Source organism: Panthera leo, chromosome B4, assembly GCF_018350215.1.
Source record: "Panthera leo isolate Ple1 chromosome B4, P.leo_Ple1_pat1.1, whole genome shotgun sequence".
Classification (NCBI taxonomy): Eukaryota; Metazoa; Chordata; class Mammalia; order Carnivora; family Felidae; genus Panthera; species Panthera leo.
In genome coordinates this window covers 58,471,535-58,494,871 of record NC_056685.1, presented here as the reverse complement: position 1 = coordinate 58,494,871, position 23,337 = coordinate 58,471,535, and the positions used below count along the sequence as shown (strand labels likewise).

At 37.9% G+C, this 23,337-nt stretch overlaps 1 protein-coding gene across 2 annotated transcripts in view; it reads left to right on the top strand.

Annotated features, from left to right (window-relative positions):
* The window catches only part of LMNTD1 (lamin tail domain containing 1), a 511,366-nt gene that overhangs the window by 453,212 nt on the left and 34,817 nt on the right, over positions 1-23,337 (top strand). Inside the window, exon 16 of one of the 2 annotated variants that reach the window (XM_042946101.1) lies at positions 2,452-2,613. The exons of the other annotated variant lie outside the window; for it this stretch is intronic. The gene's annotated coding sequence lies outside the window, so the exon portion shown is untranslated. Of the gene's footprint in view, positions 1-2,451; positions 2,614-23,337 lie in introns of those variants that run through there. 2 annotated transcript variants of the gene reach the window in all.

Genomic DNA, 23,337 nt, shown 5'->3' with positions numbered 1-23,337 from the left:
TAAACAATGCTTCAAGAGACATATTTATGCATATTTATTACTTCTACATGTCAGATTATTTACTTGGTGTCCAAAAATGCTAATGAACATATTATTTTAAAAATAAAAATAATTTAGGTGCACCTGGGTGGCCCAGTCAGTTGGGATTCTCTCTCTCCCTCTCTCTCTGCCCCTCCCCGCTCCCAGTCTCTCAAAAATAAATAAATAAATTTTAAAAATAAATAAAAATAATTTAGGGAGAAGAATTTAACTTTAATTGAAAACTCTAATTGAATAAAGTGTGAATATTTACTAAATCTAACTCCCTCATTCTCAACTCCAAAAATTTAAAAAAAAAAAAAAGGAATTCCAGAAGAAAAACTCAAAAGTAACTATCTGGGTAACTTAAATACACTTGCTTTTTCTGTCAACTACCTGGAAAATTTGAGGTTAATCCCCTTTCTGAATGAACTTTCTTTGCATAAATAGACACAATCTTAAGGTTAGTCAGTATACTTAAAGCTGTTGGTCCTCCAAGTCCTAGTTAGTTCTCCAGATTATTTATTTCAACAAAGAAATATTTTAACCAAGGGGTTAAAGGGTTAGAATTCTAATTCATAAATTTTGTGGGGTTACTACCTAAGAAACTTTCGCTTCAGCCATTAAGTATTCATTCTTAAAGGGCCACACTGGTATTTCTTATACCCATTTTATTCTCTGCTACTTGACTTAGATGTGTAAATTCTGTGTCAAAATCAAAGGCTACTAAAAATTTCTTAGATAAATGATGAGCAAACAGTCTAAAGTTAGAGAAATATTAGTGGATCCTGTGGCAGTAGTTATAGTGACAAAGATATTGTCACTACTTTGAAAACCTTAAAAACACTTTACCAAGCTAGATGGTTAATATAAGTGAACACACATTCTGAAGTGCACTGTGACATGGCAACATTCTCTTCTGTGAACATAGAATTTCTGGGCCCCAGAATGCCGTTGACAAATGATAATTAATTTAATTGTGAACAGCTGTTTCCTGAGCCTGGGCCTTTTTAAGTGAGGGGGCTGAACATAATAAACACACTCACCCAGGAAGGCGCAAGGAGGATAGGAGTTCAGGGATATGAGAGGTGAATCTTCTGAAAAAATTCAAAATATGATAAATTTCGCTCCCCGTTTCTTCATTTTAAAAGGAACGACACTTGTCTTTATCTCTTACATTTGATTACTGACGCTCACTGGGAACATTAGCAAAGAATCTATCCAGAATTTAACTGGTTTTTTTTAATAAGGAAAAGAGACACTCCCAAATCATTCTCAAAAAGTATGATGAATCAAGTTATTGCATAAATATTAATAGTGTCTTATTGTGGCAGTTTAGATTGGTGTTAAGTCCTGGGCTTTATTTTGTTTTCCTATGAAAGTAAATTGTCTTAGAACATCAAGATTAATGATCTCTGACAACTGTAAAAAATATAATTACTGGGAAATGTAAAATTAAAGACAATGGAAGCTGTTGAAGCTAATGTGGTTCTGGGATCGATATGAAGTTAACAGTTATTAGGTCTCAACATATCTTCTGTTGATTCTAATCAAATTTAGCCAGTTAATCACTTTACCTCGTAACGGTCAAACGTGTGCTGCTGACAACAGCCATTTTATAGCCTGAAGTTTAGAGTATGCAGAATTCTTTATTTATTGCTTTTTTTCGTTTCCATTTTGTTTTCATACATATTCTGAACTGTTTTGCAAATTATTTCACTTTTATCTAATCATCCACAATCAGCTATTTTCCATTACCACAAAGGAAAACACTGCTGAAGAGATTTGAGTTAGAAAAGTAAGGTAGTGCTTAACTTACAGCCTTTAAGTGAAAATTCAGAGGAATTTATTTTCAATATTCTTTACATCTTGCCACACACACACACACACACACACACACACACATATATATATATAAAACCTTTGAACAACACAGGTGTGAACTGCGCAGGCTCACTTATCGCGGAAATATAGACCCGTACTGTAAATGTATTTTCTCTTCTTTATGATTTTCTTAATAACACTTTCTTTTCTCCAACTTACTTTAAGAATATAGTATATAATACATATAACATAAAATGTGTGTTAATCAACTCTTATCATTAAGGCTTCCAGTCAACAGTAGGCTATTAGTAAAGTTTTGGGGGAGGCAAAATATATGCAGATTTTCAACTGCATGGGGAGTCAGGGCCCCTAGCTCTTGTATTGTTCAAGGGTCAGTGTGTGTGTGTGTGTATGTATGTGTATCAGAAGAAAAGGCAATACACTAATATATGTTGGTGACTTAAGTATGTATCCGCTGACCTAACTTAGTAAATTAAGTGGTTACTTTAGTTTTGATTTAAAAGAAGTCTTGAGAAATCTGACCGTTCAAGAATTTCTTCCTCCCCCTCCTCCTCCTCCTCCCTCCTCCTTGCCTTTAACATGGACCAGCTATCAGTTGAATCACTAGCAACCCTATTGAACCATGAGGTGACCATTGGAATGGAAGTTGTGTGCTTAGGATAACAGATAAGGAAAATAAAAGCTTGGATCGCCAATACTATCTTAAAGATATCATAATGTATCCCCAAACTAAGAGAGAAATAAACCATATCAAGCTTAAGTCACTGTTATTTTGTCTTGTTTCATACTGTTGTTTTGTAACGTGGAGCTAAACGTGATCCTAACTGATACACAGAGGCAACATGGACATTATGGAATATGCAGAGAGAGCACCACTGAGCTGGCATTCATCCACCACTCCCTCACCAAGACACCAGAGCTAGAACACATTCATGGAGAAACAACAGTTTTAAATGAACTTTTAATATATGATTATAAGATATTATGAATTGGTTTAAGGATTTCCTATCAGGAAAAGATCACCCAGATTATGGTCTATAGTGAAAAACAGAAAACTACATTATAAATTTCTCAACCAAAGGAGCCATAAATACAGTTTTCCTGACAATACTTCTCAATACTCTAATCATGTGTTTGTGGTTTTCTCCCACTATTCACAAAGTAAAAGAGGAGGTTGTGATGTGTACCATTGACAGTGTATGCTTATAATATTTTATTCTTATACAAATATACTTATTTTAGTTCCAGGAAAATACTTTGTCATACATTCAACATGTTCTTCTTAAATAAAAATAGTTGAATTCCTTTTATAATAATGTAAAAGATAAAGATTATCATAAAAACACACAAATTCATAGCAGCATTATTTGTAATAGCAAAGAGTTGAAAAGAACCTTAAATAGTCTGGCAATAGAATAGAGAATCTGTGGTATGTCCATAGGATGGAACACTATATAGTAATGAAAATGAACAGCTACACACAAACATGTAGATGAACTCACAAATACTGTAAAAGAAGCCAGATATAACAGAGTACATGCCATATGAGTCCATTTATGTAAAGTTCAAAAGTAGGAAAAATTAATCCCCCATGTTAGTAGTTAGGATGGTGATTTCCTTCAGGGGAACCAATGATTAGGAGGAGGCAAGGTGAGCCTTCCAGGGAACTGATAATTCTTCATTCTATACTCACTTTATAAAAGTCATAAGTTTACCTTGTAAAAAGTCACCTAACTATAAATTTATAATTTTGTACCTTCACATATATAAGATACACTTAAATAAAAATTTATTTGGATAAAAGCAAATTGAAATAAACACCACCTGATTCATATTTTCCCATCCTTCTTCCTGAATCCAAATAAGAAGTTAGAACATTCAACATCTTACCCTGTAGCCAGCACCAGGATTTTAAGTGACTCAGTGATCACCTCTTCTCCATCCTTTGTTTTTTCCTGGATAGTCTCATTTTTAATAGGAATCACCTGGTCCCTATGAATTCTCTTTGTATCATCTCAAACTTCTCCAGTATCACATTTGGAGGATTATTTGGGGGGTAGGGGATGGTCTCAAATTCTAGATTTCTCTCCATCTGGTTTCTCTTTTATCCATTTCTTCAATTTGTTCCCATTGGCAGACAGGGACTTGATCCTAGTCAGTGACAGCCCAAAACACATAGGCCCAATGAGTGGTGACATACTCTAGCTATGACTGATCAGTGACTCATCCACTCTCCTAGTAGGTTATTATATTTGGAGCTTTCACTTTAGATAAGCTCATCTAGAGGGGTTGAAAAAAATCTGCTAGAGCCCTGACTTTTAAAATTATTATTATTACTACTACTACTATTATTATATTTGTTGTTATTATTATTATTATTATTACAATAAATGTTTTCTGGATCCTTGCCATGCTTTTAATAATTGAAAATAGAGCTCTAAAAGCCTCCATAGCCAGTCCCAGAGGACTCTCTAGTCAGAAGGACATAACCATGGCGCCTGGGTGGCTCAGTCAGTTAAGCATCTGACTTGGGCTCAGGTCATGATCTCACCATTCCTGGGTTCGAGCCCTGTTGTCGGGCTCTGTGCTGACAGCTCAGAGCCTGGAATCTGCTTCAGATTCTGTGTCTCCCTCTGTCTCTGTCCCTCCCCTGCTTTTGTTCTCTCTCTCTCTCAAAAATAAATAAAACATTTTTTAAAAAAAGGAAGAAGAAGAAGGATATAAGCTAATCCACGGCAGCATCTCTTGGGAGCCTCAAGAGGCCTATTGACACTGCCTTGGTTCTAGGAAGGCCTGGCCAACAGTGTCACAACTACACCATCTCTTCTTCAGGGAATGAGGAGGGGACTTTAGCCTCTTACCAGGGGTATTCTTACCCTTATATATCCTTAATTCTTCTGTTGATAAAATAAATGACAAAGCAAAGATACGGTTGATAATGGTTGCCACTGTGGCATGGAGAGTAGTTTGCCAACCTTTCTTAACTTTGTAATCCTTTTTGCAAGTATATTCAGGTAGGAGGGGCTGATCTTGTTGAGTTCAGGGCAGGAGAGGAGACTTACCACCTAAGCTGCTACCCAACCTTCAACAGCTTCTAAGTGGGCTCTGCTGGGTCACAGAAACACACTGCCCTGAGTCTTTGTCCTCCTAAAATGGTGTAGTTCACAGGCCACTGGAAGAGCAGCTTCCCAAATCCAGTCCTCCAATGAAGGCCAGACTGGTTGTATAATAATCACTTGTGGAGTCGGTCAACATTCAGACTGCCAGGCCTGATTAAATTTAGTGGTGGGTCCTGGGAATCTATATTTAACAAGGCACCCAGGTAATTCTGATGCACAGACCAGTTTGGGAACCATGGGAATAGCCTGAACAAAAACCTACATCCATGTTTCTGAAAGTAAAGACCAAGGACTATCTGCATCAGAGTCACCTGCATGACTGGAGTGTGCGTATTAGGACACAGAAGGTTACCCTGAGAAATGGCATGTGGGGGCGACTTTAGTTGAATTGACAAGGGTTCAGGCCTTCACTGTATTGAAAGCCAAATACTATTGGATCTGGCAACATTTGCATGTGGATCAAAGTTCCTATACAGTTTCTCTGACAGTTTCTGAACTTAGGGCAAGGCCAATTCCGTTCTGGGAGACCCACCAATGTCTTTGCTTTATTTGCTCACTCCATTTTTTTTCCCTCCTCTTCCCCCATCCAAGAATCCTTGATCTGGGCTTATGGTTAGAAAAATTGGCTGAGACTGATTCATGTTCTTCCAAATCTCTCATTCTTGGATCTCTGTCAAAAAGTAAAGTGCTTTGTATTGTGTGATCTGCTGAGACCTCCCTTTCCCAAGACATGAAGTTGGAAAACTCTAGCTTAAGGTAGAGAAAGGGTCTCAGGGTACAAGCAAAGGCAGAGGGAATATACACTGGTTCCAGTAAATTTCTGTTTCTTGAGCTAGTGTTAGGCACACAGGTATGTTCAGTTTAAAAAGACACATTGATTTGTGCATCAGTACACTTATGATTCATACACTTTTCTGTATGTAAATTATAATTCAATAAAATTTACAATAAAAATTTGCTGATATCTCAAACTATTATTGTGGCCACAGGTAGATTGGTTGATCAGTAGAGGCAAAGATAGAGATACAGGTATATTTTGAATAAAAATTGTTAATGGAAACTGTTTCAGTATTTTAAGTATGTTGTTTTTAATTTAATTTAAATTCTTCAATTTATCATATCCTTAAAATTGTCAAACGCTTATTTTTTAATGCTTTTTTTTTTTTTTAAGAGATAGCAAGAGAGCAGAGGAGGGGCAGAGAGAGAGAAGGGGAGAGAGAGACAATCCTGAGCAGCCTTCACACTATTAGCACAGAGCCAGACACAGGGCTCGATCCCATGAACCATGAGATCATGATCTAAACCTAAATCAAGAGTCAGACACTTAACCAACTGAGCCACTCAGGCACCCCTGTCAAACACCCGAAAACTTAAAAAAAATTCTTAAAGTTCTGTTCTAAATGATGACAATAATTAACAGCAAAACAATTTCCCAATCTTGTTACCTGATGATGACCTTTTGAGGGTGCTGCTCCAGCAGTGAATTTTGAGCATATTATCTTTCTTGTAACTTTATAATTTTGGAGTTCATTTGCACAGGAATATTTTCCATCTGTGGATATATCTGCACACACTTGCTGGAGCCGATGGAAAACTTCAAAGAACTTCTAAGAAACAATGGTTTTCAGAGAGCCTTGCAAAGTCAGAGCTCTGTAAGTATTTATATAAGAAGCCACTTAATGCCTGTTTGACTGATGGGAACTTAAATTGCAATAGGGCAGCTGCTGAATAGAAAGTAAAGTGTTTTTAGAGATGAAAGAGGCAGTACTCCTGTCTGCCCTCTCCCAAGGGTCAGCGTTATACAACATTCATGCCAAAGAATCACATGAGGTCCTCCTGAATGGCATTTTCAAGGCCGGCTAAGAGAAATTGGAAGCAGGCAGAAATGTCTCTGGTGCCCAATTTCATTCTCAGATCCCCTAGTTCCCCTACCCCCTCCTTTTTCCCACCCCACTTTACCCCCAACCACACACACCATTTAGCTTATTAATCTTTTTCCCTTTCCTCCTCTCAGCTGGATGACATTAAATTCAATCTTTTCATCAAATACACGTAAAACAGCGACTCCAAAGGATTAACTGGTAATTAGTGGTACCTGAAGACAGTTTAACATGTTCCCTGTGTCCTTTCCTTTCTAAACGGGGAATTCTGGAAAGAGAGTTTTCAGACAGGTGGTAGGATGGATATTTCTGGCCAGAAAGGCATCTCTGCCTCACCTCAGTGTTGTGCTTAGAGTCATTTTACCCCACAAAGCCATCCATCCCTTGTTCTTATCAGTTTGCATGAATGCCAGTTTTGGGACAGCATTCCTTTGTCATGTTCTTTGCTAGAAGGCTCAGTGAGGTGACTTCTTGTGGCAGTGGCTTCTAGGTTAGAGGGTAAGAAACGTACCCTGCAGGCTCTCACCACCTCCTCTGCTAACAAGGGAATTTTCAAAGGTTTAGCATACTCCCTCTCTCCTCCTAGACCAGGCTGCTGTCTCCTGCTCTAAGTGCACGTGAACACTATGACTGAGTGAGCTCTGTGCCCCAAACCACATCCATACGGCCCTTCAACATAGTCCTGCCTACTGCCTAGAGCAGTAGGTGCTTAGCTTCTATGTACCTCCATTTCCTCATCTATAAACTGGGAAGAGCAACAGTGCCTATCTTATGGCATTATTATGAAGATTAAATAAGTTAAAACAGGAAAAGCGCTTAAGCACGGCACTCCGTAAACAATACTCAATATGGGTTAGCTGTTTAAGCACCCAAAACCATTCTTTTCAGGGGGTTCCCCACATGATAGAGGTGAGAACTCCTAGTAGCCTCTTATTAGTATTTTGTATTAGGTATGCTTCAAGTAGTCCTCTACTCAAATGCTATTCATCAAGGTGGCATAGCAGTCAATCATTAGTACTCACAGCATGCCAGGCACGTTTACATCACTGCCTCCTTTAATCCTCATGACAGTCCTCGGAGGTAGGGGCTGTTGTTCTTCCCATTTTACAGATGACAAACTAGGTACAAGGAGGTTTACTAAATGCCCAAGGTTCCACAGCTACTAAATGGCAGGAGTGGGATTAGAATACAGGCAATCTAGCCCCAAGGTCTGTGTCAGCCACTGTACTTTGCCATATAGTGCACCGCCTACCATTGCGTTGGGCCAGAAGAGGCAAACACACCTGGTGGTCAGAGACCTGGTCTAGCTGTAACAGGCCCACCTCCAGCTTTAATCCGAGTTTGTGTTCAAATGATGGCCCAGTGAGAATGTTGGATGTTCTCAGTGCTTTTAAAATTTAAATATTTTTAACATCCATAGTATGTAAACACTTTCTTTGGACAGTCAAGAATAAAAACAGCTTAGCTTTTTAGCTGCTAATACATTTTGCAGTTGTAAGGGAGGAAAGATAATTTTGCCTCTACCCTTCTACATTCTGTGGCTGAGACAATCCCCCTGTAGTAAAAGATTAACAGGAAGGAAAAAAAAAATGTTAGGTTCATATGTGCAGGAGCCCCACAGAGATGAGATCTAAAATGTGGCCAGACAATTGAGGCTTATGTGCCATCCTGAGTTAAGGAAAGGGATAGAGGGATGGGGTTTCAAAGAGAAGAGGAAATGTTTGGTAAACAGAGTTTGCCTTGCCATGCAGAAAAATCTCTCAAGTGAAAAAAGTTCCCTCTGGTAGTAGCTGTCTTCCAGATACAGGGCCCTCTCTAATGTAAGTTTCCCTTCTCTTCTGTTTTCAGAGTTTCCCCTATGTCTGCAATTTCTCAAAATAGTTTTATGCCAAAGAGACATATTTGGGGGCAACGTATTCTGCTACTCTTCACACTTAATGTATACTAAGAATTGGGCTAAGCGGTTTACATCGATTCCCTCATTTAATTTTCACAAAAACTCTATGAGATAAGCATTGTGACTCTCCCATTTTATAGAAGGGACTCAGAGAGGTTAAGTAACTTGCCAGAAGTCACACAGCCAGCACCCTGTAGAGTTGTTATGGGGATTAAATGAGATAATGTATGTAAGCAAGCGCTTAGAATAGAGCCTTGTGTTGTCCCCAGATTGTTGATGAATATTAGTAGGATTCTTTATCTCACTCGCTTAGGAGAGACCATTCTGATTTAGTCAATGTGGAAAGAGATCTTCACCACCTAGAACAGCCACACTAGTTACCAGCTTAGCAGGAAGATTTTTAAATCAGCTGCCTATGAAAAATATACAGATTCATCAAATATTCATCATATTAATTCTCAGATCATCTTCTATATATGCTTCATATATATTTCATATACATATATGTTTCATGTACATATGTTTCAGTGTTCACAGAACCGATTTTTCACTGTATATGCAAATTTTATGTTTCTAAGTGAAAATGTTAATACATTAAATGATTAACCCTTAAACAAAAGGTTTTCTAAAGGATTTCTCAGCACTGATGTGCTCTGAAATTGCAGAATCTTTTCAAGAACTGATGTCCAAAGAGGGTCTTCTAATTCCCCATTAGAAATAAATACAATACTTATTGTTGTAGCTCTGATATGTCACCCATTCCTCTCCAAATGTAAGATCTCTGATGCATAGTTTATGCCTGTAAAATGACGACTGCCAACAGAAAGGAGCTGTTGCTCTCCTTGAGGTAGTTTTCTTCTCTTTGCTTCCTATTTCTGAACTGTACAGCTTCGTAAATAATTTTGTGTGCTGAAGGAAAAGAAAGTGTTTTTCATAAACTCATTATCCAGGCCTGTTTATGGCTGTTGGAAAGACGAGGTCTTCCTTCCCCTAGTGTGTAAGGGCAGTGCAGACTTGACTGTACAAAACGTGTTTTGTAAATGTTGTTGCTGTTCACCTGCAAATAAACTTGCTTTCCTTTAAAAAAAAAAAAAAAAGGCGGGCTGAAGGGCGTGCATCTCGGGCCTGCAACACCTGACTTGCTCCCAAGTTTGACTTCCTGGCCCTGACTAGGCCTTTCCTGGGGCGGTGGCGCCAATGGGGGCCAGGGCTCAGCTCCCAGTTCCTGTGGCTCAGCTGAGAAGCCGGGGCGGCACAGCAGAACCGCTTCTCCGGAGGAACTGCTTAGCAGGAGCTGGAGCTGGAACTCCCTGGGGCAGGGGCCCTGGCTGACCGGCAGCGTCTCCTCCAGGCCGAGGTGAAATACATATATTTTACCACCACCTGCCCCTATTGATAATACGTAATGGAAGTGAGCTACTACATAGTAAGTGTCATGAAGAACGATGTCTAGTTAAGAGTTTGCTGGTACGATTCCCCTTAGACCACCTACGGTAGTAAATACGAAGCCTAGGGCTCATAGTATAGCAGGTGATCATTTAATATTGCCTCTGTAAAGAGTGGCAAGTCACCTGAAAACTTTTACTCCAGTAGGGATAGCAATAATTATGGTGGCTGACGTAAAATATGCTCGTGTGTCAATGTCCGTTCCCACGGTGAACGTATGGATGGGCTTATACAATGAAACCTAAGAAACCAATGGATATTATTGTTCAGACTATTCCTATATAGCCGAAGGGCCCCTTTTTGCCTGAATAATAAGTGACGATGTGTGAAATTATTCCGAAGCCTGGTAAAATTAGAATATAGGCTTCTGGATGTCCAAAAAATCAGAATAAGTGCTGATTTAAGATAGGATCTCCTCCCCTAGCAGGGTCAAAGAAGGTGGTATTTAGGTTTTGGTCTGTCATTAACATTGTAATTCCAGCAGCTAGTACTGGTAGTAATGAGTAACAAGACAGCAGTATTTAGGACAGATCAGACAAATAAGGGTGTCTGATATTGAGATATGGGGGTTTTATGTTAATAATTGTAGTAATAAAGTTTTAATAGCACCTAAAATTGAAGAAACACTTGCAAAGTGTAAGGAAAAAATGGTTAGGTCCACGGATGCTCCTGAATGGGCTTGTTTGCCAGCTAGAGGAGGGTATGTGATCATCCAGTTCCTGCACCAGCCTCTACAATTGATAATGTGAGTAGAAGTAGGAAGGATGGGGGAAGAAGTCAGAAGCTTATATTATTTATCTGAGGGAATGCTGTATCTGGTGTCTAGTTATTAATGGCACCAATCAATTTCCAAAGCTTCTGATTATGATTGGTATTACCATAAAGAAAACTATTACAAATGCATGGGCAGTGACAATTATGCTGTAGATCTGATTGTCTCCTAGTAGGGTGGCAGGTTGGCCAAGTTCGGCTCAAATTAGAAAGCCAAGGGCAGTTCCTACTATGCCAGCTCAGGCACCGAATAGGAGGTAGAGAGTGCCAATATCTTTGTGGTTAGTAGAAAATAACCAGCGGCTTATGAACCTATGTAAAATGGCTGACTAAAGGATTAGACTATAAATCTGAGAACAGAAGTTCAAGCCCTCTTTTTACCAAGCTCTGCAGTGAAATATCATATTGAATTGCAAATTCAAAGAAGCAGCTTCAAACGCTGCCAGGGCTTCTCTCGCCTTTTTTTTCCCTAGACTGGCGGCTGGAGAAGTAGATTGAAGCTAGTTGATTAGGGTATTTAACTGTTACCTAAAATTTCGTGAGATGGAGGCCCACCAATCTAATAAGGGCTTAGCTTAATTAAAGTGTTTGATTTGCAATCATTTGATGGAAGATACATTCTTGCAGTACTTAGGGCTGGGTGTGCAGGAGTTAAATAGATGTGATTTACTTAGGACTTTGAAGGCTCTTGGTCTGTTGTCACCTAAACTCCTAGTCCAAGATGGATAATATTGGTGTGAGTAGAAGTAACATGGTTGAAGTTATGATGAAAGGGAGCAAGAGAATTATTTTTTTTTTTGTATCTTCAAATTGTCATTTTATTTTTATGCTGTTTGTTGAAGAAAATATAGTTAGTACTGTGTCATATGTCAGTCATATATAAAAGCATAGGTTGAGGGGTGCTATAATGGCTAGTAGCATGGGTATATTGATTATTTAATTTTTTTATTAGTTCTTGAATGATTATTCATTTTGGGGTAAATCGTGAGAGTGGTGGAAGGCCTCCTAGGGACAGTATTAATACTAGGATAAGTGAGGTGGTTAAGGGTGTTTTGTTTCATGTTTGTGATAGGAATAGTGTTGTTGTGGCCGAGCTGTGTATAAATAATATGAAGGTGGTGAGTGTTATGAAGATTATAAATTGTTAGGTTTAGGATTGTTATTGTAGGGCTATAGAGTATAATAGCTGTTACTCAACCTATGTTGGCAATTGAGGAGTATGCTAAGATTTTTCGCAGCTGTGTTTGGTTAAATCCTCCTCATCCTCCAATTAGGACTGATATGATAGCTATTGTTAGGAGTAAATTGGGGTTGATGGTAGATGAAATTTGGTAGAGGATAGACCGTAGTACGATTTTTTGTCATGTTAATAGGATTAGGCCTGAGAATAGGGAGATTCCTTGTGTGACCTCAGGAACTCAAAAATGAAATGGAGCCAAGCCCAGTTTTATTGTCAGAGCAGTGGTTATTATGATAGATGCAGTGGAGTCAAGATTTTTTGATACTGTTCATTGTCCTAAATATAATAGGTTAATAGTGATTTCTATTATTAGGAGCATGGATGCAGTTGCTTGTGTTAGGAAATATTTTGTGGATGCTTCCATAACTCGTGGGTTAAATTTTTTCATGAGAATAGGAATAATAGCCAGTATGTTTATTTCGAAGCCAATTCAGATTATCAGGCAGTGAGAGCTTGCTGTCACGATTATGCTTCCCAAAATGACTGTTGATATAATATTAATGAGAATAGGGGATTTAATTAGTACAGGAAGGATATAAACCAACATTTTTGGGGTATGGGCCCGATAGCTTACTTAGATGGCCTTACTGTAGAATGTGGTGTAATATGGTAGCACAAAGATTTTTGAATTCTTAGTATTAGGTTCGAGTCCTATAATTCTAAAAATAAGAGGATTTACACCTCTGTTATTTACTCTATCAAAGTAACTCTTTTATCAGACATATTTCTTATGTTTGGGTTGGAATACTTACTGTGATAATGGATAAAGATACATGTCATGTGCATAGGGCTAGAGTGAGAAGAAGTGTTTTCATAGGAGATGTATGAGTTGGTCATATTGGAATCACGGGTAGGATGCTCAAATTCATAGGAAGGTGACTGTTCGAAGTAAGGTTTTGACGGTGAAGTTAACAGTATATAGTTCTGGTATATATGGCTTATGGAATGCTCCAAAGAATAAGGTTGTTATGAGGATACTTATGATAATAATGTTGGCATATTCTGCAAGAAGAATAGGGCAAAAAGGACCTGAAGCGTATTTAATGTTGAATCCGGAAACAAGTTCTGATTCTCCTTTTGTCAGATCAAATGGAGCTTGATCAGTTTCTGCTAATGTAGAAATGAATCATATTATGGCTAGGGGTCATGTGGGAGGAACTAATTATATGTGTTCTTGGGTGATAATTAATGCCATTAGTATGAAGGACCCATTTATTAGTAATACTGATAGGAGAATAATGGCTAGTGTGACTTCGTATAAGATTGTTTAGGCGACAGTTCATAGGGCTCCAATTAAAGAGTATTTTGAATTCGAGGCCCATCCTGATCATAGGATTGAGTAAACGGAGAGGCTTGATATAGCTAGTATAAATAGTACTTCTAAGTTTATGTAAGTGAGTATGGTATAGGTAGGGGGATTCATATGGTTAGGCCTAGTGAGAGGACTAGGATGGGTGCTATAATGAATATAGATATAGAGGATGTGAGGGGTCGAAGGGGTTCTTTAGTGAAGAGTTTTATGGCGTCTGCAATGGGTTGAAGCAGATCATATGGTCCTACAATGTTTGGTCCTTTACAAAGTTGTATATAGCCTAGTACTTTACGTTCAACTAATGTTACGAAAGCTGCGGCAAGGAGAATTGAAATGATTAATGAAAGAATATTAATTGTAAACATGTTGTTAGGGAGAAGAGTTGAACCTCTGATAAAGATTTACATTTTATGCAATTATGGGTCTCTGCCACCCTAATGAACCCAAACTCTCGGGCAATGTAAATCAGTAAACTGTTTAGATTGAGATTATATCATCTATTGTGTTGAAAGCGCTTTACTAAAATAGGCCTCATTTTTCTTGCCCTTTTGTACTGGGAGAAATTATTTAATAGATAGTAACCAGCCTGGATTGCTCCAATCTGAACTCAGATCACGTAGGACTTGAATTGTTGAACAAACGAAACTTTGATAGCTGCTGCACCATCAGGATATCCTGATCAAACATGGAAGTTGTAAACCCTATTGTCAACATGGACTCTAAAATAGGATTGCGTTGTTATCCCTAGGGTAACTTGTTCCGTTGATCAAGTTTTTGGATCAATATGTGATGTCGTACTTTTGACTAGGAAGTCTAGATCTAAATCACTTGGAGCTTATTTTATTCTCCGAAGTCACCCCAACCTAAATTGTTGGCCCCTGTGGAGATTTGTTTTCCCTGTTGGTTGTGTTGGTATAGTCTCTTAATTAAAGCTCCACAGGGTCTTCTCTTCTTATTGCCATATTCCCACCTCTTCACGGAAGGTCAGTTTCATGGATGGGAAGTAAAAGACAGTAAAACCCTCGTGTGGCTGTTCATACAGGTCCCTATTTAGGGAACAAGTGATTATGCTACCTTTGCACCTTCAGGGTACCGTGCCCATTTAACGTATGTCACTGGGCAGGCAGTGCCTCTAATACTAGAAATGCTAGAGGTGATGTTTTTGGTAAACAGGTGGGGTTTGTGTTTGTGGAGTTCCTTTTACTTCTTTTAATCTTTCCTTGATTGCATACCTGTGTTGGGTCAACAATTGGTTTGATATTTAGTTTATAGTTAGGTTGTTTGTATCTTATTGTTAACCATCAGTGGTTATCCGCTCTGATATAAGCTTATGCAAGGAGAAATATTTCTTGTTACTCATGCTAGCATTATAGCTTCTATTATTAAATGGATTAACTCAGTATTAAGTATTAGGAGTTGGTTGCATATTTTTGGTATTAAGGTGTTTTAATTGTTGAGCTTGAATTTTTTCTTAATTGATAGCTATTTTTAGGCCAACTATGGTTATGTTTATGCTTACTCTCTAAAAAAGGTTGTAGCCTAGTTCTAAAGAGCTGTACCTTCTTATATTTTAAACTTACATTAGAATTTTGGGGTTTTTAGGTAGGTTTAAAGTTTAACTAAAATTCTATTCTGGGTAACCAGCTATCACCAGGCTCGTTAGGCTTTTCACCTTTACCTATAAATCTTCTCACTATTTTGCAACATAGGTGAGATTGTAAAGATTGTTCTATCTTTACAATATAGTAAATATAGTACAATATATTAGTATAAAATATATATAAATATACTATATACTATAAATATACTATACTAAATATAGTATACTATACACTATACTATACTATACTATATACTATATACTATACACTATACTATACTATACTATATACTATACTAAATATAGTATAGTATATAGTATATATATACTATATAGTATATATATACTATAAATACTATATATATATACTATACTATATATATACTATATAATATATATATACTATACTATATATACTATATATATACTATACTATATATATAATATATATACTATATATACTATATAGTATATATAAATACTATAGTATTTATACTAAATATAGTATACTATATACTAAAATATTCTATAAAATATAGTATAAGTATAGTACAATATAGTCTCTATTAAGAGACTATACCAACACAACCAACAGGGAAACAATCTTTACAGTCCTGTAAAGATTGTTCATAGGTAGCTCACCTGGTTTCGGGGGGCCTATCTTAAGTTCTGTTAGGTTATTCTAGCTAATTCACTATGCAAAAGATACAAGGGGTAATCTTTACTGTTAGGGCTTTTAATTTTTCTTTCATCTTTCCCTTATGGTACTTTCTCTATAGTGCCAAATTAAATTTCTATCTCCTATACTTTTAAGAATTAACTAAATGTTTTGATTTATTGTTTTATGTTAATTGAATTTATGTTGGTTTGAGCTAATTTTGGCTCAATATGGTCAGTTTGATATGAAATCTTCTGGGTATAAGCCAGATGCTTTATTTAAGCTACATCTTGTTTTATCCAAGCACATTTTCCGGTATGCCTACCTTGTTACAACTTGTCTCCTCTTGTGTTTTTTATAGTCTGAATAGGTCACCTGAGGAGGGTGACAGGCAGTGTGTGCGTGCTTCATGGTCCAATTCAATTGAGCTCTCTATTCTCAATTTACTACTAAATCCTCCTTGGGTTCTTAATTTCATAAGGGCTTTCATGGAAATATGTTCTAATATAGAAAATGTAGCCCATTACTTTCCACCTCATAGGTTACACCTTGACCTAACTTTTTTATGTTAAGATACTTGTGCTTACTTTTCTTCCTTTTTGGGGTTTGCTGAAGATGGCAGTATATAGACTGGATTAGCAAGGGGTGGTGAGGTATATCAGGGTTTATTGATTATAGAACAGTCTCCTCTAGAGGATATAAAGCACCGCCAAGTCCTTTGAGTTTTAAGCTGTTGCTAGTAGATCTCTGGAGGATAGATTTGTTTAGCTAGCTAAGTTTAGGGCTGAGCATAGTGGGATAGCTAATCCCCGTGTGGGTCTTAGCTATCATGTGGTCAGAGGTGTTAAAGTTACTTTGGTGTTATATTTTTATGTTAACTGTAGCTTTTTACAGCCTAGTTAAAATTTAATTTTAGCATAAGGCTCCTCTTTAACACACTTTACGCCATAGGTCTATTAGGTCGGGTTAATTGTATGACCACTGTGGCTGGCACGAAATCTACCAACCCTAATTTAATATGGTTTAGTCGAACTGTTATTCATGGCTTAATTTTTATCACTGCTGTCCTGTGGGAGTGTGGATAAGCAAGGTGTCATGAGCTATGTTGTTGTGTGCTTGATATCAGCTCCTTTAAATCATTAATGACTTAGAGGGCATTTTCACCATGGTGCAGAGGCTTGCAGGTGTAATCCTATTAATAACTAATGGAAAGGCTAGGACCAAACCTTTGTGTTTATGGAGTCTGGCGACTCATGTAGGCATTTTCAGTGCCTTGCTTTCTTATTTAAACTACATTGACAGAGGTATGTTGGATTAGTTGATTGATTCATAGTATTAGTTGTGAGAGAATACTGCTCAATAGGGACGAATTAGAGCTCAGGACTGCATATCCATAAATAGCTGTGAATCGAGGTGTCACGCTGATATTTGTGGCTAATGTTTAATTGGGATTTTTTTGGTGTATCTATAAGGATTTGTACTCAGGCCTTATGTTTAGATGCGAATTTAGTCTTGTTTTTGGAGTTTGGTATATAATAATAAATACATATACCTATCATGAGGTTACGGGGGTAAGAGGGGTTAGTTAAGCTGTTTATCTGTTGGATAAAGACATGTGTACTTGTATATATGTACGTGTGCATGTATGTGTACCTGTGCGTGTGCGTGTATGTGTGTGCATCCCTGTTGAAGCATTGAGTTAAAGTATATGTCCTGTAACCATTGACTGAATTGCACCTTATCTGTGTGATGTGGAGACATAGCATAGTAAATAAGCCCAGCCACAAGTTATTTGACTGCGTCAAGACCTTTACGGTCATAGCTAAGTCATAGCAAATTCCTCCCCTAAAATTTAAAAAATACCAAATGCATGACACCACAGTTATGTTTGATCATGGGCTGATTAGTCATTAGTCCATCGAGATGTCCTATCTGAGGTAGTTGTAGGATTGGAGTAAAGAATTGAAATGGCCCCGAAGTAAGAACCAGTTGCCAGGTTTAGTTCCAGTATAGAAACCCCCCATGTTGGAATGGCCCCGGGGCGAGAAGAGGTACACATTCAAGCAAGGATTGCTGGTTTCTCGAGGCCAGGTGATTAAACTCTTGCAGACAGTTGAGGTCCATAGAAGACCATCCATGAAATCAGTTAATGCACGATTATACACAATATGTCTTATGTAATATTAATTGATTTATTGTATATGTTTAATATCCATGGGGAATATCAGTTAATGCACAATTATGCATAGTATATCTTATATACTATAATAGATTTATTGTACATGCTTAGGTCCACATGGCCATAAGGTTTGTTTGCAGACCATGGCGAAATGAGGACATACTGGGCAAGCACAGTAAAAAAGTATGCAATATATGAATTATAAAAGTTCTGGTGTCAATTTCTGGTATTGCAAGGAATAACTTAAATAGAATTTTAGCTTTGGGTGCTGATGGTGGGGCTGCTGCTTCTTCCTTGAAGTCTTAGGGAGGGCAGATATTCTCCTTTTTTGGTTTACAAGACCAAGGTATTTTATATACTACAAAGACTCTTCATTTTAAAAGATGGTTTTCAATAACACTGGAAACAGGTATGAAGATTAGGAGGTTAGAGAAGTATAGGATGGAGGATAATTGACCAATGGTGATGAAAGGATATTCTACTGTTTGACATCCAATTCATGTTAGGGTTAGTAGGTCTGCTACTAAAAATCAGAATAGGCATTTGCTAAGTGGTCAGAATATTGTTCCTTGTTGTTTTGAAGTGTGGAGTAGGGGGATGATTGCTAGGATTAGGATAGAGAGAATTAGGGCTAAGACCCCTCCCAGTTTATTGGGCATGGATGGGAGGATTGCATATATTAATAGGAAATACCATTCAGGCTTAATGGATGGTGGTGTGTTTATGGGGTTGGCAGGGGTGTAGTTGTCTGGGTCTCCTAAAGGTCGGGTGAAAATAGGACAAGTAATATTAGTATTAGAATGAGGAATAAAAGGCCTAGGATGTCTTTGATTGTGTAGTATGGGTGGAATGGGATTTTATCTGAATCAGATATTATTCCTGAGGGGTTGTTGGATTCTGCTTCGTGTAAGAATAAAAGGTGGACTGTTGCTAAGGCTGAGATGATAAATGGGACAATAAAGTGGAAAGCAAAGAATTGTGTTAAGATGGCTTTGTCTACTGAGAATCCCCCTCAGATTCATTCTACTAAGTTAGTTCCAATATAGGGAATTGCTGATAGGAGGTTCGTGATGACATTAGCTCCCCAGAAGGATATTTGGTCTCATGGTAAATGTAACCTATGAAGGCCATAGCCATGATTGTAAATAGCAGTACAATTCTGATGTTTCGTGTTTCTGAGAAGGTGTAAGAGTATATGCCTTGACCTATATGTATAAATAAGCAGATGAAAAATGTAGAAGTTCTGTTAGCATGTGTATATCAGATAATCCAGCCATAGTTGACATCACGGCAAATGTGAGTTACTGATGAGAAGGGGGTTGCTGTGTCTGTTGTATAGTGCATGGCTAGGAATAGGCCTCTTAGCATTTGTAGAATTAGGCAGACTCCTAGTAAGGAGCTGAAGTTTCACCATGCTGAAATGTTGGATGGAGCTGGAAGGCTGATGAATGATAAGTTGATGATTTTGATGAGTGGGTGAGATTTTCGGATGTTGGTCATTAAATTCTTACAGTTGAAATTCAACGGTGGTTTTTCATATCATTGGTCATGGATAGATTCCATGTGGGAATAATGATGATGTACATTGTATTTATTCTAAGTGCTATTTTTGTGATTAGCTTTGTTAGTTTTTCTTCAAAGCCTTCTCCAATTTTTATGGTGGGTTTGGATTGATTGTGGCTGGTGGTGTTGGTTGTGGAATTGTATTGAATTTTGGGGGTTCTTTCTTAGGTTTAATGGTCTTTTAATTTACTTGGGGGGCATGCTTCTGGTGTTTGGTTATACTATGGCTATGGCTACTGAACAGTATCCTGAAGTCTGAGCATCTAATAAGACTGTGTTAGGAATATTTATTATGGAGGTGTTACAGAATTATTAACAGCTTGTTATATTCTGAAAGAGGATGAGATTGAGGTGGTGTTTAAGTTTAATGGTGCAGGTGATTGAGTTATTTATGATACAGATGATTCAGGATTTTTTAGTGAGGAAACCTAGGAATTGCAGCTTTATATAGCTATGGAACTTGATTAGTTATTGTCACTGGTTCGTCCTTCCTTACTGGTATTCTAGTAATTGTGGAGGTTACTTGTGGAAATTAAGTAGGAATAGGCCGAGAGTTAGGGTGATCATGAGGGAGAGGAAATATAATTTAATTAATCCTTTGTGGTTAGACATAGTAGTTGATGTTCTTATCTGAAAATAAGAGATGGATTTTGGTAATATATTTTCTAATCAGATTATTTCTAGTAGCATTGAATCAGATTCTATTGGTGGGATGCGGTACATAATGATTGGGAAGTATCCTACAAATTAGAGAATTTGAAGAGGCTTGAAGTATGTTTAAATTTTAGGTTTTTAGTTGCTAAGTTCTAATGCCATAATGAAACCTATAATAGTCATAGCAAGGGCAGTTAATTTCAGATAATGAGGCATAGTTATCTGTGGAATTGTTGTCGGGGGATATTATAAGAAATTAGATACCCCACAAAAGTACTTCGGATTAAAAGATGTTTGATAGAGTTTATTGGAGGAGATTATTTTTGTTGATTAAAATTAAGGAGTTGAAACAAGACTGTCCTAGAAGTGCGAAGAATATGATTTGGGAACTGTAGGTGGCTGTTAGGGATGTGGCGATGAGAGTTATTATTAGGGCTCAGGCTTTGGCATTTGATGTGTTGGTGGTCTCAATGATTAAGTCTTTAGAGTAAAAGCCTGTTAGGAAGGGTATTCCTGTGAGTGTGAGGCTTCTGACAATGAGGGATGTAGTGGTGAATGGTATTGTTTTATATAAGCCGCCTATTTTTTGAATGTCTTGTTCATCGTTTAGGCTGTGAATAATTGATCCAGAGCATATGAACAGCATAGCTTTGAAAAATTCATGTGTGCAAATGTGTAGGAATGCAAGGTAGGGTTGGTTAATGCCGATTGTTACTATCATGAGTCCAAGTTGACTTCCGGTGGAGAAGACAACAATTTTTTTGATATCATTTTGTGTAAGGGCAATGATAGCTGTGATAGGGTTGTGATAGCTTCACAGTGGTGAAGTCCACCTTTGGAGTCTTTGTGTTTGAGGTTAAAGTAGTGTAAAGACTTTGTCCAGGTATAAGTTAGTGGGTCTCAGCAGGAATGCTACTGTTAGGTGGGAGATAAACATGAAAATTCTGGCACCCTAGTGTTTCTGGCATATGTGGCTTCTGGAAGAAAGTGCATGGGAAAACCACGTTTTAGAGTTTGTACACAAAAGGCCTGAAATCAGACACACACAGAACCACATGTGACTGTCACAGTCATTTCATTACTGATTTGAGACCTGGATATCCTGCTGTCTGTAGTCAACGTAAGGATCTGTTTTACTTTGCAAGAGCAGCTTTTATCACCTTGCTTTGGGACAGAGGAGTGAGGACACATTTTGAGATGGAGAAGGGGAGTAGAATAGGAATAATAGGGATTACTGAGTGTCTTCTTAATATCCTTAACTGGTCCTGTGGCTCCCTGGCTCTTCTAGATGCTTCTTATTTAACTGCCCTTAAGTGATGCCTCCTTGTCTGTACAGTTGTGCTGTGACACTTCTGTTGATATTGTGAATATCCTTAAAACCTTCGGTTAACTACTTGATATCCAGTATGTTTCAATGACTGTAGCTGATTTTATGCCTTTAAATGATCACTCTCTTTATTTTCATACACATCGGTTTCAATTTTTTCACCTTTGGGGCAAATTAAAAACTTGGCTCTTTTCATTTGAAAATGCATACTGGCCTGCAGGCTGCACGGAGCAGCCAGTGCTGTCCAAGACACTTTAAGTTAATAGCATAAGGACAAGATGCATTTATAAATGAAATAATAATGGGCAAAAGTTCAATATTAAGGTCCCATTTTAAAATTTAACTTTAGGAGTATTAAATAACATATACACATTTTCATGGTCATTTCTTTCTTCCAAGACTTTATTTCTAGATTTTCACAGAGTCCCCCTTAGAGTCTATTTTTCACACTACCCTATGGGAGAAAGCATGCTCTTCACACTAAGATCTTGTACCTTTGGATGTGAACAAAGATGCATATCCAGTGGGCATCCCTTCCCAAGTTCTCAGGGATGCTGTAACTTCTACGCTCGGTGTCTTTATTGTAGTTTGAAAATAGTACTGGTCTTACTTCACTCTTCTGTGCTTCCTGAGTGGCACCCCATGTGTTCTGCGCCTGTCCTGCTCCTTGTGAGCACAAATGGACTAGTCCTTTATACACAGCTGGTACTGCACCTCACTCATGATCCTTTCTCTGCTCAGATTTTTACTTAGCTCTTGATAACATTTCAGAGCTGATAAATCTCTGTAAGCACGTTATACACATATACATACTCCTGTTACTAATACTAGGGGGTTTAGGCTGAGCCGCTGCCTTCTCTGGTAATGCTCTCTTTGGGTACTCTTGGAGATCCCTCAGGTTGAGGGTCACAGGCTGCTTCGCCTTGCATGTGTCGGAGCTGAAGACCATCATGATTAAGAAATTTATAGGTGGGGGGCGCCTGGGTGGCTCAGTCAGTTGAGCATCCGACCTCGGCTCAGGTTACGATCTTGTGGTTTGTGGGTTTGAGCCCCGCAACAGGCTCTATACTGACAGCTCAGAACCTGAAGCCTGCTTCAGATTCTGTCTCCCTCTCTCTCTGCCCTCCCCCCTACACTCTGTCTCTCTCTCCTCCAAAAATAAATAAACATTAAAAAAATTTTTTTTAAGAAATTTATAGGTGGTGCCTGAAATGTTCCATTTATTCCTTGCTCTTTGATTGAAGTCGGTTGCCTAATTTGGAGAATAGTTATAATGTCACATGTTAAAACCATTTTAAAAGCCTGCAGAAGTAACTTTGGCTGTTTACATTTTTGCCTCAGGTTGATGGTTTATGTTTGCAATGGGATCGGAGCACCTGATGAACGGCATAGGTTCACTACAGAACATAAGCACAATTTGAATTCCGTGATTTCTGATACACATCTCCAACACAGCCTCCTTTTGTAAATGTTGCAGACAGGAGTGTGGCCATTTTCATGCAGACAGTGCTGGCAAGTGGGAGTTATGACCTCCTCTGGCTGGTCAGGTCCAAGCCACCAAGTGTCCTGCTAGTCTGTGGACATGAGTCATTCATTCAGTATTCAGGGAAGTGCCTCTCATTTCTGGGGAATTATTTACATCCACATTGTGTTTAAACCAATTAAAATAATCCAAGGTAAAAAAAAATAGTGTAGATAATGTAAGAAGAATTACTTCAGGCTTAGAATCAGTGGAAAACAAAAACATACAAAAACCAACTGCAAAAATATATCAGTATTAGCTACACTTATTTAGATTGAGACTATTTCTCAAACCTTTAATGGCTAG